The sequence below is a fragment of the Phalaenopsis equestris genome, unplaced genomic scaffold (assembly GCF_001263595.1).
Source record: "Phalaenopsis equestris unplaced genomic scaffold, ASM126359v1 Scaffold000400, whole genome shotgun sequence".
Lineage (NCBI taxonomy): Eukaryota > Viridiplantae > Streptophyta > Magnoliopsida > Asparagales > Orchidaceae > Phalaenopsis > Phalaenopsis equestris.
This window is the reverse complement of record NW_018164842.1, coordinates 563,248-577,763: the sequence shown is the minus strand read 5'-3', so window position 1 is coordinate 577,763 and position 14,516 is coordinate 563,248. Positions and strand designations below refer to the sequence as shown.

Below are 14,516 nucleotides of genomic sequence, written 5' to 3'. Positions count from 1 at the left end.
GGATGTCATATCTTTCTTAGTTTATTTGATCGAGCCTCACCCTCAAGTCTTGTGTTTATCCCTCGGGGTAGATACAGGATTTGAGGTTGAGTGCTCTTTCATTTAAACTGTGGAAAATATGAGGTCAGTTTGATTTCATATTTTTCTAAAATTATATATATATACGTAAATTAAAAAGTCCTTCCGAAGCGGGCGACGGGATTTCGATTCCGGCGACCGACAGCTTCTTACGGGCGACCCCCAAACATTTAAAAAACTCTCTTTTCCCCCTTTTAAGCGCCGACACTAATCATTACTGTTGTAGTTCATTCTTCAGCACATAGTTATTTTATAATCAATATTAAAATTTATTTTAAAATTTTATCATTATTTGTGCCACTATTATTATCAATAGCAACAAAAATAATAAATAAATATTGAGTTGTAATAATAATTAGTATTACTAAGTTGTTTGGAATGTGTTTCTATTGATTGACGGGTTCCACCAAACGACTAATCATTGTTGTTAAAGCCCAATCATCAGCCGAAACTTTTTTTTATAATCATCATTAAAATATATTTTGAAATTTATTACTATTACTGTTGGTATTAGTTCTTGATTTTTTTTCCTTTACAATTAGCAGTGTTATTAGTGCCCAACCAAAAAAAATGTTAAAGGTTAATTTTAGGTTCAGATCCAATTAAAAATTAATTCAAATACCATAAATGAGCCCAAATTTGAATTTTGATAATGTTATGGAGTGCCCATAAGCCATGTGCCATAACTTAACCCTATTTTGATGAAATTAGGTAATTGTGGGCTAGTACACCATCATTAGGTGGCATACCATAACAAAACAAGTATGCTGGAAAGTAGACGTGGCCTGGGATGTCATCATTAAGTGATGCCGACACAATTTAAATTGACTGAGCTAAAAAATAAGCAACACTTTATTAGATGTTAATTTAAGATTAAATTTTCCTTATATAGTTTGGAATTTCAAATGAAAAGCAAAGAGATTAGCAAACACAATGATGAGAATAATACATATTAATTTATAAAAGGGACTTTACATAAAGAGAAACAATTGAAAGATATTGAGAAAGGTTATAACTTATTATACATTGAAAAATTAATGATAGAAATGTGATTAACCTAGCAAAAGATGAACATTTGAAAGATACAATTATTGAGATTAATAAGTTTAATGAAAAGCAGATTGCCAATGAGATAATTAATGTGGCCAATCTTTACTAATCAAGTTAGGTTAGAGAAATGTTAAAAAATCAACTTTGATAATAGAAAAATGAACCACCATAATATATACATGTTGAAGAAGAAAAGTCATAAATGTTACTTTAGATGGGCTATGAGAGGATTCAATGTAGTTATAAAAAAAAATGCAATGAGAGAAATTATACTAGATCTAATAGTAGCATATGATCTAGCAATAGTGATCACACACAATAAGAAACAAGAAAAATACTTGGTTACTTCAAATGAGGAATTGTCAAAGCACAAATAAATATCTCCTAAGAAGAAAAGAAAAGTTTTATTGCAAAGATTATAAGGTGATTCTAGGAGAAATCTAGACCACAATACAATATGGTAATTATATATAAAATTATTTTAAAAGTATAAAAAACAAACAAAAGAAAAGATAACTCTAGAATAAGGTGACCAAATTTAAAAGGTGAAACATTATTAATCTTTCAAAATAGGTTGCAATTTCAGATAATTTGAATTATTTAGTTGAGCCAAACGTAATGCGGGATAACATGGTTGATTCCATAAGAAGATTGATATGAAAAACTTTTAAGAGAGTTTAACTTACATCACAACTTGATAAAGAGACTTGGTGATAGAGCGAGAAGGCATAATGAGTTATTAAAGAAAAAAATATTCTAAAATTTATTATATAATAGATAGATTCTTGTAAAAAGGATAGTGATTAAAGCAAAAGCAATATTTTTTTATAATTTTCATTACAAGCTTGGTACTATGAAAGAAAACAATGAGAAATATAGAATATTGAAGGATGGAGATATTGTTGATTCACGCTTAAGTGAATAAATTGTTTCCAAAGAACATAGCAAAAAACGTTAATGAAGTGCATTGTAGATAGATCAAAAAGCTAGAAGTAAAGTTAGGTTCGAAAAAGATTCATAAATATAATGCTTTAGATCCAAACAAAATATCTTGAGATTGGTAACCAATAAAATGATATTGTGATGATTTCGTTTGTAAGCACCGAACTTTTCTCCATTTTTTTTCCTTCTTTTATCGCCGCGTTACCGACTTCCTGAATTGGTTTTAGCAAATCTTTCCTTTCATTTTTCCCGCCTCCTCGCCTTCCTAAATCGTTCAATCACATAGCCTTGAACTCTTATTTACTGGGGCCATAGGCCTCCAATCCATAACAACTCCCCCTCTCGCTCCCTTCTCTATTTTTTGAGCTTCATGGGCGATATCCTCCTCCCTCTCTCCCAGTTTCGCCCGAAACAATCGGCTTGGTGACCGGACCGTGTGATACACTCGCAATTGGAACTACCTGGAAAGGCAACACTGTGATTGCGACCTACAGAGACCCAAAACTCCCATCTTCCTCCAACTGTTCGCTCCTACCCAAACTCCTCAAGGAAGATAACCTTCCTCTTCCTGCCTTTTTCTCCTAGCCACACATCGTGAATCTATGTTACAACGGGTCATCCTAAACCAGGATTTAAGACAAAACAGAGGAGAACTGTAGGATTTGAAGTTCATTTTTTTATTATTAGTAATTAAGCTCTTCTTTTAAGGATGTTTTACATATATTAAATCCTTGTAGGTCTATTAGAATACAAGTAGTTTAAAGAATAGATAAGTTTAGTTTAGTAATTATTTTATTTTAATTTTTTTCTTGGTGCAAGATCGCTAGTTGAACAGTCGAAATCATAGAGATATCGTGATTGCCACCTTGAGGTAAGTAAACTACTTTTTATTAGAGGGTAAACATCCCCTTCCTCGTTATGGGCATTAATTCTTGTTGTTTGTCGTATCTTCATAATTATTTCATATGATTGTCAGTCATACATTGGTTCTTCAACTATAGTTACAAAGCTACATTTTTTTTATTGCTCACAATGTGTATGATACAAAATACCTGCATATTTGAATTAATCTTGTAATTATGATATTTTATTTCTTTGCACTCTACTGTATAATATCGTATATGAATTCTTGTTATATCGCAAGCCTGTGTGAAATAGCATATTTCTTATATATTATACATGTGAAAAATGTTGGATATATTTATGGTCGGTGAAACTCTTTTGGATTTTGGCTAGTTGGCTCGATGAGTCAACAGAGTAACGACTCTGCAGGAAATCATCGGGTTTCTTTAAGTTGATATTTAGCATTCCCACTTTCAGAGTGTCTATTAAAACTGACTATATAAATACAGATGAACAACATAATAATAAGAAATTTGATTGCATATTTTCTTATGATATATTTGGTTTACCACTCTCCAATGCTTTATGACGTTATATATGTACAAAGTACTCATCCCTATTTATTGTTCATACTGCATGCCTCACTTTCCTTGTCATTTATACTTTAATAAATAGTTATTTTTTTAGTTTCTTTGCCAAACTCATTCTTTGATATTTTTACAAAACAAATTCAATTCAGTCATCAGTAGGACGATCTTCATCAAAGCAAACTTTTCAATTCTAGTGTTCTAGTTTTGGTATTTTCCCTTAGTATTTGTTTTAGCTATTGTATTTTTCTTTGTTCAGTCTGGATAGTTGTTCTCTGTTATCATTTTTTTTTATTCAACTTGTTTTTTTATTTTCAGTCCAGTTGTATCAGTGAAATTTTCAGCAATATTTATTTTTCTTTCCTTTAATTTTTATGCAAGTCATTCTTTAAGAATACAAAATATGTTCATTTCATTACATCAAACCCTGCGTTGTCAGGGTGTATAGCCTTACGAATTCAGGTTGTGACATCATTAATAAATATTTTGATAAAAGTTTGATTGCTAAAGGAATGCCAAATGATTTAATAGAAACATTTTTGTACTAATATTTATGAATAAAGATAAAGTTCAAGTTTATGGTGATTATAAAAGAACCAAACTATGGAACTGATGGCATAAAATTAAGCTATGGGAAAACATGATGTAATGTAAGCACAGAAAAATTACATCAATTTTAGAGAATCAATTTAGTTTAACTCTAGAAAGAGCTACTATAGAATTGATTGTCATGCTACAATAATTGATAAAATATAAAAAATAAATAATAATGTTTATATACTTTTTATTGAACTTGAGAATGCACATGATCGAGTATAATAAGAATTGATTTGATGTATTTTAAGCCAAAATGATGTGTGCCAGTAGTATGTTGGAATTATTAAATATATGCATAATAAAACATTGAATATTATTATAAGTAGTTGTGGAGTAACCTAAGAGCTTTCAATTATTGTAAATTTATAACAATGATCAATATTGAGTCAATATCTATATTTGATAAAACATCCACAAAATTTAGTAAAACATTATAATAATAAGAAAATATTTAGAAAATAAAGACCTTAAATATAGTATTATAAGTAGCAAGTACATGATAAATAATTTTCATGTGAATGATGTTAATAATTAATGGTCAACATTGAGTTGTTATTTTTTTAATGGTTAATAAGATACTCATAAAGGATACTCAAAATGGGGTGTTATGATGTACTTTCTCTAAATGTTATAGTTCTAATTGGTGAGATAATCACTAAAATAACTGAAATATTATAATAATGAAAATATATTTAGAAGATAAAATCCTTAAACTTAGCATAATAAATATTAAATATATATGAAAAGTAATTTTATTAAGTTTGCAATTAATAATTATCATTCAATATTATTAGTAGATAAGATGATACTCTGGCGCGATAGATTACGCTATCCTAGAATGAAAATGTAGATAAGGATAAATTTTCTAGAGTTAATGTTGAATGATTAAAAAGGATATATGCCTCAAAAAATTACATGATAAGAATATATCATGGAAAATTAATGATAAATTTTAAGAACTACAATTATACTTTTGATTTTGCATGGATTTAAATATTGGGTTATAAGAATCATGACAAAAATGAGAATATTAAGATAGGCATAATATAAAATTAAGAAGGATAAATTAAAAAAACTAATTATACTAAAATAAATATGGAAGTGACATTTATTTAGGATAAGTTAATTAAAATAAGCCTACTAAGGAAGTTAATAAAACTACTATGTGGGTAAATAAAAATCAAAATAATTTGCAAAGAATAGGTTCAATTCTGATAATACTCAATGTGAATAAGTGAAAAATAAAAATTCATACACCAACCATAATTTTTCAAGATAAAACTAATGATCATTAAAAAAGAATTATATGAATAAGAAAATCTCACAATGAAGTAAGAAAATGGCAAAAAGTATTTTAAGTCAAATAACATTGTTTTAAATGAAAAACTAAAGATAAATACTATTGGATGTAAAATGCTAACTAGAGAAACAAAAAACTTTTGTAAAGAGGCTACTCATTAAAGCCAAAACAACATCTTAGTGATTTCCATATTAAATTTGATACTAATAAATAAGAAAATAAGAAATAAAGTAAATAATTCTTTAGGTAGAAAATGAAGAAATTGAAAACAAGTTAAATTTACTAAAAGAAAAAATCATATCATCAAAGACTTTCGAGAAATTGACACAAAAGATTTTGTAGAAAATGATCTAAGAGAATAGAAAAAACAAAATCATGATTAAAACAATTGATTGATTCGCAAATGGAGAATTGATTTATTTTTAAAGAAGGGGCTTGCAAACAATCTTGTACATTCCATGAAATATGGTCTGAATTTGAAGATAATTATAGGGCATTTTAATGGAATATTTATTAATAAGTTATTTTTTTAATGCCTTAAAAGATGGGATGTCAAGTGAATAGGGAAGAGATATTTTAGTACCAATATTTCATGACAAAAAATTACTCAGAAATAACGTAATATAAGAAATAAAAATTATTAGTTAAACAAGGAGGGAAATAAAACATAAAATTAAAAGAGACTTGGTTTTCAAATATCAATTTGATTATATTCGAAAAAAAATTAATGAAATAATATAGATTGAAATAAAGATATCACAAAATATAATTATTGATATCAAATGAAAAAATTAAGATGAGAATTTAACCTAAGGAATACTATAAAGAAAAGATGTGTGTCAAAGGTAACTTGAGCTATCAATGATAAGGAAGAAATGACTAGAATAAACTGAAATTGTTGAGTGACAAAAGCATCTTTTGGCAAAAACAGATTGCATTAAGAATCAACATAGTGATGCATCTTTTTGCTTTGGTAGTTGTTATGCTTAATAACATATTCAAAATTTGGCACATTTGTGCAAGCTAATTGTACGCCAAAAGTTTTCATACATGAAATTTTGCAAGCAGCAAGTTATATGTGATTAAGTGAGAAAATTTTAGAGGATATGGCATTCAATTTATATAAAAATTATGGAATGCCTAAAAAGCAATTTAGTGAATGCACCATTTGTTGACCTCATTTTTGAGGTCATTACTCCTTTCCTTAGGATCCTAGGATCTAGCTCTATGGGTTCTATTGACTATCCTAGAAAACTAGAATTAGGACCCACCTTTTTTAGAAATTTCAGTCACTTCCTATTTTCCTATGATGTCTAGCATTTATGGTCTCAAAACCATCGTCTTATGGACGAGCGGTTAAGGGCTATTGTGTGGAGACTCAGGGAGAAGTTTCTAATTGAATTTCAAGTCCTAGAAAAATCTCGTCAGGACTTTATTGTCACAAACACCCACAAAATGCACAAAATTCACAAAATTGCACGAGGTCGGACTTCAATTGAGCCTAAAGGACGGGTAAAAATGCAAACTTCTCCAGACGACCTCCGACGATAAAATGGACGGCACCAACGCATCCGGAACACCAATTTTGGTAGGAATGGACACTTATATTGTCATATTTTCAACACGAGAAAATTGGCACGTAAATTGATGAATTCGTCAAAATGATTTCCAGTGGCGAAACGGACCGCGCCAGCGCGTCTGGGATGCCAGAATTACCTAAAATTAACACTCATTTTTGTTGCGTTGTGATGCACAAATAAAAATACGAATTGAATTTTATTTTTAAGAAATACTAAATTATTTTTATATGTTATCACTTATATTATTAAAATTAAAACCCTAAACCTTATTTACGGCTCCACCCGCACGTCTAAACCCTCGTTCGAGCGGCTCGATCCAGCGGCTCATCCCGCACCTCGCCCGTGCCCTAGCTCCACGACAGATCCACGCGGCAGTCTTCTTCCCCAGCATTCATGGCTCGCCTCCTCGAGCTCTGCTCAACCGAGCGGCCCTCCAACCGTGAAATTCCACCTGGTTGACCCTTCTCCTTCTCGAGGCTATACGTTCTCCTTATTTATGGTGTCGATTCCTTCCTCTTGCTAGATTGGTTGGCTAGGGTGGTTGGTAGGTGGCTATTTTCTTTTCTCTGCCTATGGAAAAACATCAGGGATTAGTGTATGGGAGGTTGTTAAAAAAAAAATTCTAAGAGAAGGTGAGGTTGGCTTTGGAGTTTTCGTTTCTTGCGTGCTGGGTGTTTGGTGGCCTCTTCTTCTTTTCTCTGTTACTTTTCTTTTAGGAGGATCTCAAGCGAGTTGGCTCGATAGTCTTGCTTGATTCTGTGCTACCAAGAGGGAAGGCTAATGGGGTGTTTCGCTGATTGTTGCTTGTTCGAAGGATTTGGAAGAGAAGTTTCTGTAGAAGCATTTTTCTTAAATTTGGGTTAAAGTTTGGCTTTGAATCTACAAAAGAGGTATTTCTCTTCTCACCTCTAATCTACATCATTTGGATTGCATCAAAAAATAAAAATACTTCTTCTCTGTTGAAGCATGTTGAAGCAAGATTTGGACTTGTTTTGAGGTTTAAGCATGAATAGTTTTTTTAGAAATAAAGAAATAGTAAAATGGGGCATGATATGGCTGCCTTCTTTTCTTTCACTGCTCGAGATATATGATGAATGAGGTTTCATTTTGAAAAGTTTTAGTTTTTTTTTTTATTATTCTATGGAATGCATGCTAAAAAAAATGCAATGTTAAAGCTTTTCTTATACATATTTTGTTCAAATGGAGGTTGGAATTAGTTTCAATGCTAAATAACATGTTGGCATTAGGAGCTTGTTTATGCTTATTCGTTCCTGTTACTTGCTGCAGTTTGGGACATATATTAGTTCTAATACCTGGGAATATAAGGCTCTAACAAATTTGGATTTGATGGCCATGTTTTTCCCATCTTGTTGAGTATGATTTGGATTTTTTTTGGAATAAATTCATGCTGGAAAGGCTAATCTCTATTTTTCTCCTCTTGTTGGGTACGACTTTGATCTCTTTGGAGAGGGAAAATGCTAGAAATTTTGTTTTGTTTTGACCCATTTGTTGGGTGCGGTTTTAGTCCTTTGGAAATAAAAAATGCTGGAAATTTTACTTTATTTTTTCCATGTTAGTAAGCTCGGCTTTGGCTCTTTCAGGTTAGATTCATGTTGGAAATCATTTTTTTATATGAGCTGGAAATTATATTTGGAGCTCAAATCTAGTTTATCTTGTTGCCCCTTGATAAAACACATGCGGGAAACTATTTCATGAGTTGGAAAAAATGTATTTGGGGCCCATATCTAGTTTATCTTGCTGCCCCTTGATAGAATACATGCTGGAAACTATGTTTATGAGCTGGAAAAATATGTTTGGGCTCATTTCTTGCTTCTCTTGCTGCCCCTTGATAAAATACATACTGGAAACTATGTTTATGAGCTAAAAAAATGTGTTTGGGGTTCATATCTTGTTTATCTTGCTACATTTTGTTGGAATGCATGATTGGAATGAAATTATCAAAGTTTATATTATTGATATTCATGTTTACAATAAATGCTGGAAAGATGTGCTCTGTTTGCCCCCTTTGGTAGGCTCGGTTTACATTTAGCTTAAATTATGATATGTTTTTCAGCTCTTATATTTGGCTCGAATTTAGCTTTCTTTTCATTTCCCCTGGATGTGGGTCTTCCCTTTTAGTTCTATTATGATTGAAGATGTTTGGTTTGAGATTGGTTTTTCTTCCTCATTGTCCCTGGCCGCAAATCTTAATGTGGTGAATTTTCACCTTTGTTGTGAAAGTCGGTTCTTTGATTGTGTGAGCCGTGCTTGGAGCATTTTCTAGTGATATGTTTAGGATACATTTTTAAAGTTTTATTTGCCACATTCCAAAGTTTTATTCGTGAAGGTTTAAATTATATTTTTGAAGCTTTTAAACTACTTTTTGAGTTTGATTCTGTCATCTTTCTTTTTTTTTAACTAGTTTTAAACGTTTTTAGGTCGATATACTTATGATTTCGTTTTAAGCTTTACCGATTTGACTTTGTTTTAAAAGTGGATTGGCCTCTTTTTGCTTGTTTTGCTTTCTTTTTTTTTTTAACGGTCAAGTTAAAAATGAGAATTTTCGATTTAATTATCTTCAGAAATGATTCATGGTTTTAAAAAAATATGAGGAAAAGAGAAAGGAAGAGAAAATTAAAAATGAAATTTGGTTCTTTGAGATGATAAAACCTAAGAAAAAGATATGATAGTAAACCATTCACTATTTCTTTTGTATAGAAAAAATGAAATTGTAATTGGAATAATAGTTGAGAGTTGGAAGAAAGTAAGAGTTTAGATAACGATTAAGAATATGGATTGAAAGATCAGTAGACTTGCATTTAGGTCCCTTAAGCTTTGAATAAACTTAAATCTAATTACTCTAACTATGATTGAAGCACATTTCACAATTTATTTGCCAAAATTATAAGTTTACCCCTAGGTTTTAGGAGTCTGATAGCGAGCTAAGCTTGATCTAAAGATGTTCGAGGATAGTTGAAAGACACTTAATTGAAATTAGACACTTTATAACACTTCAAACTCAAATTATAAAGTGTAGGCTTCTTAGGTCTTAGGAGCACACCCTGAGAGAGAGTTCATCATCCTAATTTTCAAATGAACCTAAGAAACCAGACATCTGACCCTAGTTCATGAGATAATTAGGACACTAGACACGATGGTGCATTAGATTGTGATTCATGACTGATTTAATTAAATCAAATAATGAAATTTTTGTCTTAACTTGACCAAAATTGAAACTCAATGCTCTGTGATTTGAGCTTGAATCTTACACTCAGATCCTCCTGGCAATTGATAACATTTCCAATATCATATATAAATCTCCTATTTTTGGTCTTTTATATGTGATATCTTTTATATGTGATATTGTATGTTTTTGATCTTTTATATGTGATATTGTATGTTGTTTCATTTGTTTGTCTTTTTCCTACGATTTGTTTAGTCTTTCAAGTCATACAAGTCATATTTTCTCCTTTTGCACAACGCATACTAGCTAAACTTAAGGGAGCAGCAAGACTCTCAAATATACAGGTTTAATTTACAATACAACATTTTATTTCTTAGCACCTTAGCACGTTATACTTTTTTATACTTTTCCTCCTGTCATGTATACTGTTTTGCATAGCCTGCTGTACAATTTTCTAGTCTGTTATATTGTAGCCTGTTATGTTATTTTTCTAGCATGTATACTGTTTTCCATAGCCTGTTATACTGTTTATTTAGTTCGTTATAGTATTCTCCTAACATGTAATATTATTTTTTTCTTCTTTTATATATCACATGTTTCATTTGTTTTAATACACACTATGCCTTAGTATAAGACAACTTAGTGGTTAGGTGAATTTTCAAAACTAAAACTAAACCGGAGACGTCGTGACGTGGAGCTTAGAGCGAGCACCGTGGGCAGCACGACGAGGAGAACAACTTCAAGGTGGATCTGCAACAACAAAACAATTTCACATCACTGAACATTTTCCTTAGTTTAAATAACAACTCATAGGACTTCGAGGTAGTTTGTCTAGCGCAACGTAAACCCTTACATATTCTTTAGACTTTTTGTACAACCCCGTTATGCAATTATAAGTCCTAGCACTTTAGGATTCCGATGTTATTGTACGGTACAGTGTAAATTCTTCTATCTTTTTAGGCTATTTGTATAATCTTATATCGTGCAATTATAAGTCCTAAATTCTGAATAAATTGCAGGATTCAACATCAAATAACCTCATTTCAAAGATGTAAAGCCGAACGATAGGATAGTTTGGGATATCACCGGGGTTTTCCCAAATCTGTGATTTCCCATACTTTTCTTCTTTTTGGATTACTTAAATAATTGTTCTTATTTGAGCCACTCCCGTTTGATTTTCTCATGTCCTACCTTGAAAACCCTAAACTTTGAAAATCTTGAAAACAAAACCACGGATCTTAATCGAGAGTTTTCTTAAGTGATTTCGGTCATTTAAGATGTAATTAACTATAGGAGTTTGCTTCTGTAGGGAATCTGAAACCCAGATAAAATAAACTTTATTTAATTTTTTATGTTAGGTACGGAAACTTGTTGGCATTTTTATAAAATATTTCGCAGACCAAAACAGATGTCACAAATTCTTTAGTTTAGGTGATTGAATTCTTATTACAAGTGATATATTTATTCTTCTGGATAAGTGTATTACTTGTAGTATTGTATTCAATCATCTAAACTATTTAAAATGTGAGACATGTTTGGTCTCACCTATTTTAAAATTAAAATGTTACTTTTAAAAATCAAAAAGGTTATATTCATATTTAAATTATTTTCAAAATCATAAAATCATCACTTTTTCAAATTATGAAGTTAAAACGGTCGACACCATTATAAATTATATACAAGTATAATATGTTTAAGTACCTTGGATTTATTATATATAAGATTGGGATATGCATGAAAACATAACTTCTTGAGTGAAACTTAACTGGTTTAATTCGAATAAATATTATAGAGTAATATGTGATAAAAATAGAATCTTATGTGCATAGTTCAAATAACTACAATAAGATTGGTTATGTTGTATGGAACCAAATGAAAGAACAATAAAAGTCATAACAAAATTGAGTTAGAAAACTAAAAATCTCATCATAAGGCGTGACAAAACTACAAAATGTAAAATAATAAATGATTTATAGAAGAGAGATAGTCGAGAGCAACACCTATTGAATATAAGAGGCTGAAATTTTGTCTTTGACGGTTTCAAAAAGTGCAAAAAAAAGTAAAAAATTCACCTAAAAAGGATTCAAAATAATAATGATTTGACCGAAGGTAAAACAAATTTGAAGTTGGACAAAAAAATTGCAAACATTAGAGTAACCATCTAATTTTGTGCTCATAATGAATTATGGAAGAGGATTCATCACACCAAATAAAAAATCTAGCAAAATCTAATGATGATGCTGCTCTTTGAGTTGCTGTACTATTTTGACAATGAAAAAGCTATTGTCAATTATTTTTTGGTGGCATGCCATGAGTAAATCTGTGGAGTTTGACTGTGATAAAAAACTACTAAATTTAATGCCAACCTCAAAACCAAGAAAATCCTAATGAAATGTCACTAGCTTCTACATATAAATCTATAGAATCAGATCTGAAAAGAAGTGAGAAATGAAACAATCAGATAGGACACAAACTATGTAATCACCGAGTAATTTTCAGAAACTACTAAAAAAAAAAGGCTGAAAATATGGCCTCCACAAGCATACAAAAATCATACCTCTACGGAAGAGGCAAACAGCATGCTGATAAAGACCATCCAATATCCTAACTAAATACTCCTTAAAAAAAATCAGCTTTGTATAAAACTAATAATGTTTCTACAGTTTAATGGCCTTGGACGCAATAATTTGTATTACTCGATGTTTTAACCAAACTATTCTAATCAAAGGAAGAAGAACAGGGGAAAGGATTCAACGAACAAATTCTGACAAAAGCATCCAAATTTTGGGTCCATACAGAGGCTAAAGCCCCATTAGGCAGGAACCTACGTAAAAATTTCATATGAATTAAACAACTTGGCCTCCAAATTAAAAACCAAAGTCAAGCAAAGTGCCGAAAGCTCAGAGCAACCAAGCCACACTTCACCTATCCCCAAAGGTGCATACTTGGTTACTAATACATCGAAGAAGGGGAACATGTTTAGAAATCTAATAAAACCTCGGTAAAACATGGTAGCCCCAGACTCATCCTATAAACAACCCACCAAAATGGGAATTTAAAAACTAGATCAACAGCAATCGAAACGGGAAACCCCCGTAGAACAAAAATTAAACTGCGCATGTTACCAATTCATCGAAATTATAAATTCGAACAAAACCCATCATCGACAACAGCGACTTCAAACTCCAAATTCCAGTGGCCAATTCCATAAATTAAAGACAAAAACAAGGGTATAAAATAAAAAACTGTACAACATAAAAAAAGAAAAGAGTGCGCAGAGATCGGACTACCTGAGAGCGCCGTACAGATTAATGGATAAGCAAGTGCAGGAGAGGAGTGAGAAAAGGTTGCAGCTTAGGGTGAGAAGAAGAGAGAATGAAAGACTGCGATGGTTGCGTTCCACCGAATTGTTGCATGCAAAAGCGTTCCCTTTCCCACCGCTTAGAATAAAACCAGAGAGTGGATCGCAGAAAGACGATTGAAAGAAGCGTTTGTACTTCGCAGAGCGGAATCGAGTTGGTTGCTTCATCATGCCCCTTAAATTTATTTGATATATGTACCACTTCGGTGTTTTAGTCAACCTGCTCAACTGATTCACTTTTTCCACCGCATATTCATCATTCGGCAAACATTTATTTTTGCGGTGGAGAGAGGGATTTTGTTTATTGAAACTCTTAGGGAGCGTTGGTACGATATTTTTAGCTGTTTTCAAGTTAGATTTAAGTTAAAAACAATTTACTTAATATACTAATGTGCTTGTCTCGCATCCACCAAACACATAAAAAGATGCATGACTATGGCACAAAACAGCAATGAATGATCGAATGACATAAAAAAAACTACCCAAGCACCCGCCCTGGCCTAGTATACCATCTATCACACCAAACAAAAGATGCATGACTATGGCACAAAACAGCAATGAACGATCGAATGACATAAAAAAAAACTACCCAAGCACCCGTCCTGGCCTAGTATACCATCTATCGCATAGCATGTCTGTCACAACATCTTAGTGTGTACAAAGTGCAGGGGTAATGTCTAGGAGTATGACTTTGAAGGGGTTATCAACCTACCTCGTCCTCAAGATCCAAGAGATCTAAAATACGTCACTGGAATGACATTTTAAATAAGAGGTTTCACATATGATCTAACTTATATAATTTTAAATTATGGCGGATAATACATAATAGAAAAATATCAATTTTTATACTTTAAAAAATATAACCATTAAATGTGGGTCTGTAACATGCAAGTGACGTATTTTAGAGTTCATGGAGCCTCAACAAAGTCATAAACAGGTTGGTCATAATACAAAAAACTCAGCATTGTTCGTTGAGTTATCCTCACAAGCAATG

The 14,516-nt window shown here is 31.6% G+C and overlaps 1 protein-coding gene across 2 annotated transcripts in view; it reads right to left on the bottom strand.

Annotated features, from left to right (window-relative positions):
* LOC110026760 overlaps window positions 1-13,765 on the bottom strand; it is a 72,208-nt gene extending 58,443 nt beyond the window's left edge. For both annotated transcript variants that reach the window (XM_020727861.1, XM_020727862.1), the window contains exon 1: window positions 13,452-13,765. The gene's annotated coding sequence lies outside the window, so the exon portion shown is untranslated. The remainder of the gene's footprint in view (window positions 1-13,451) is intronic.
* Window positions 13,766-14,516: the final 751 nt, after the last annotated feature.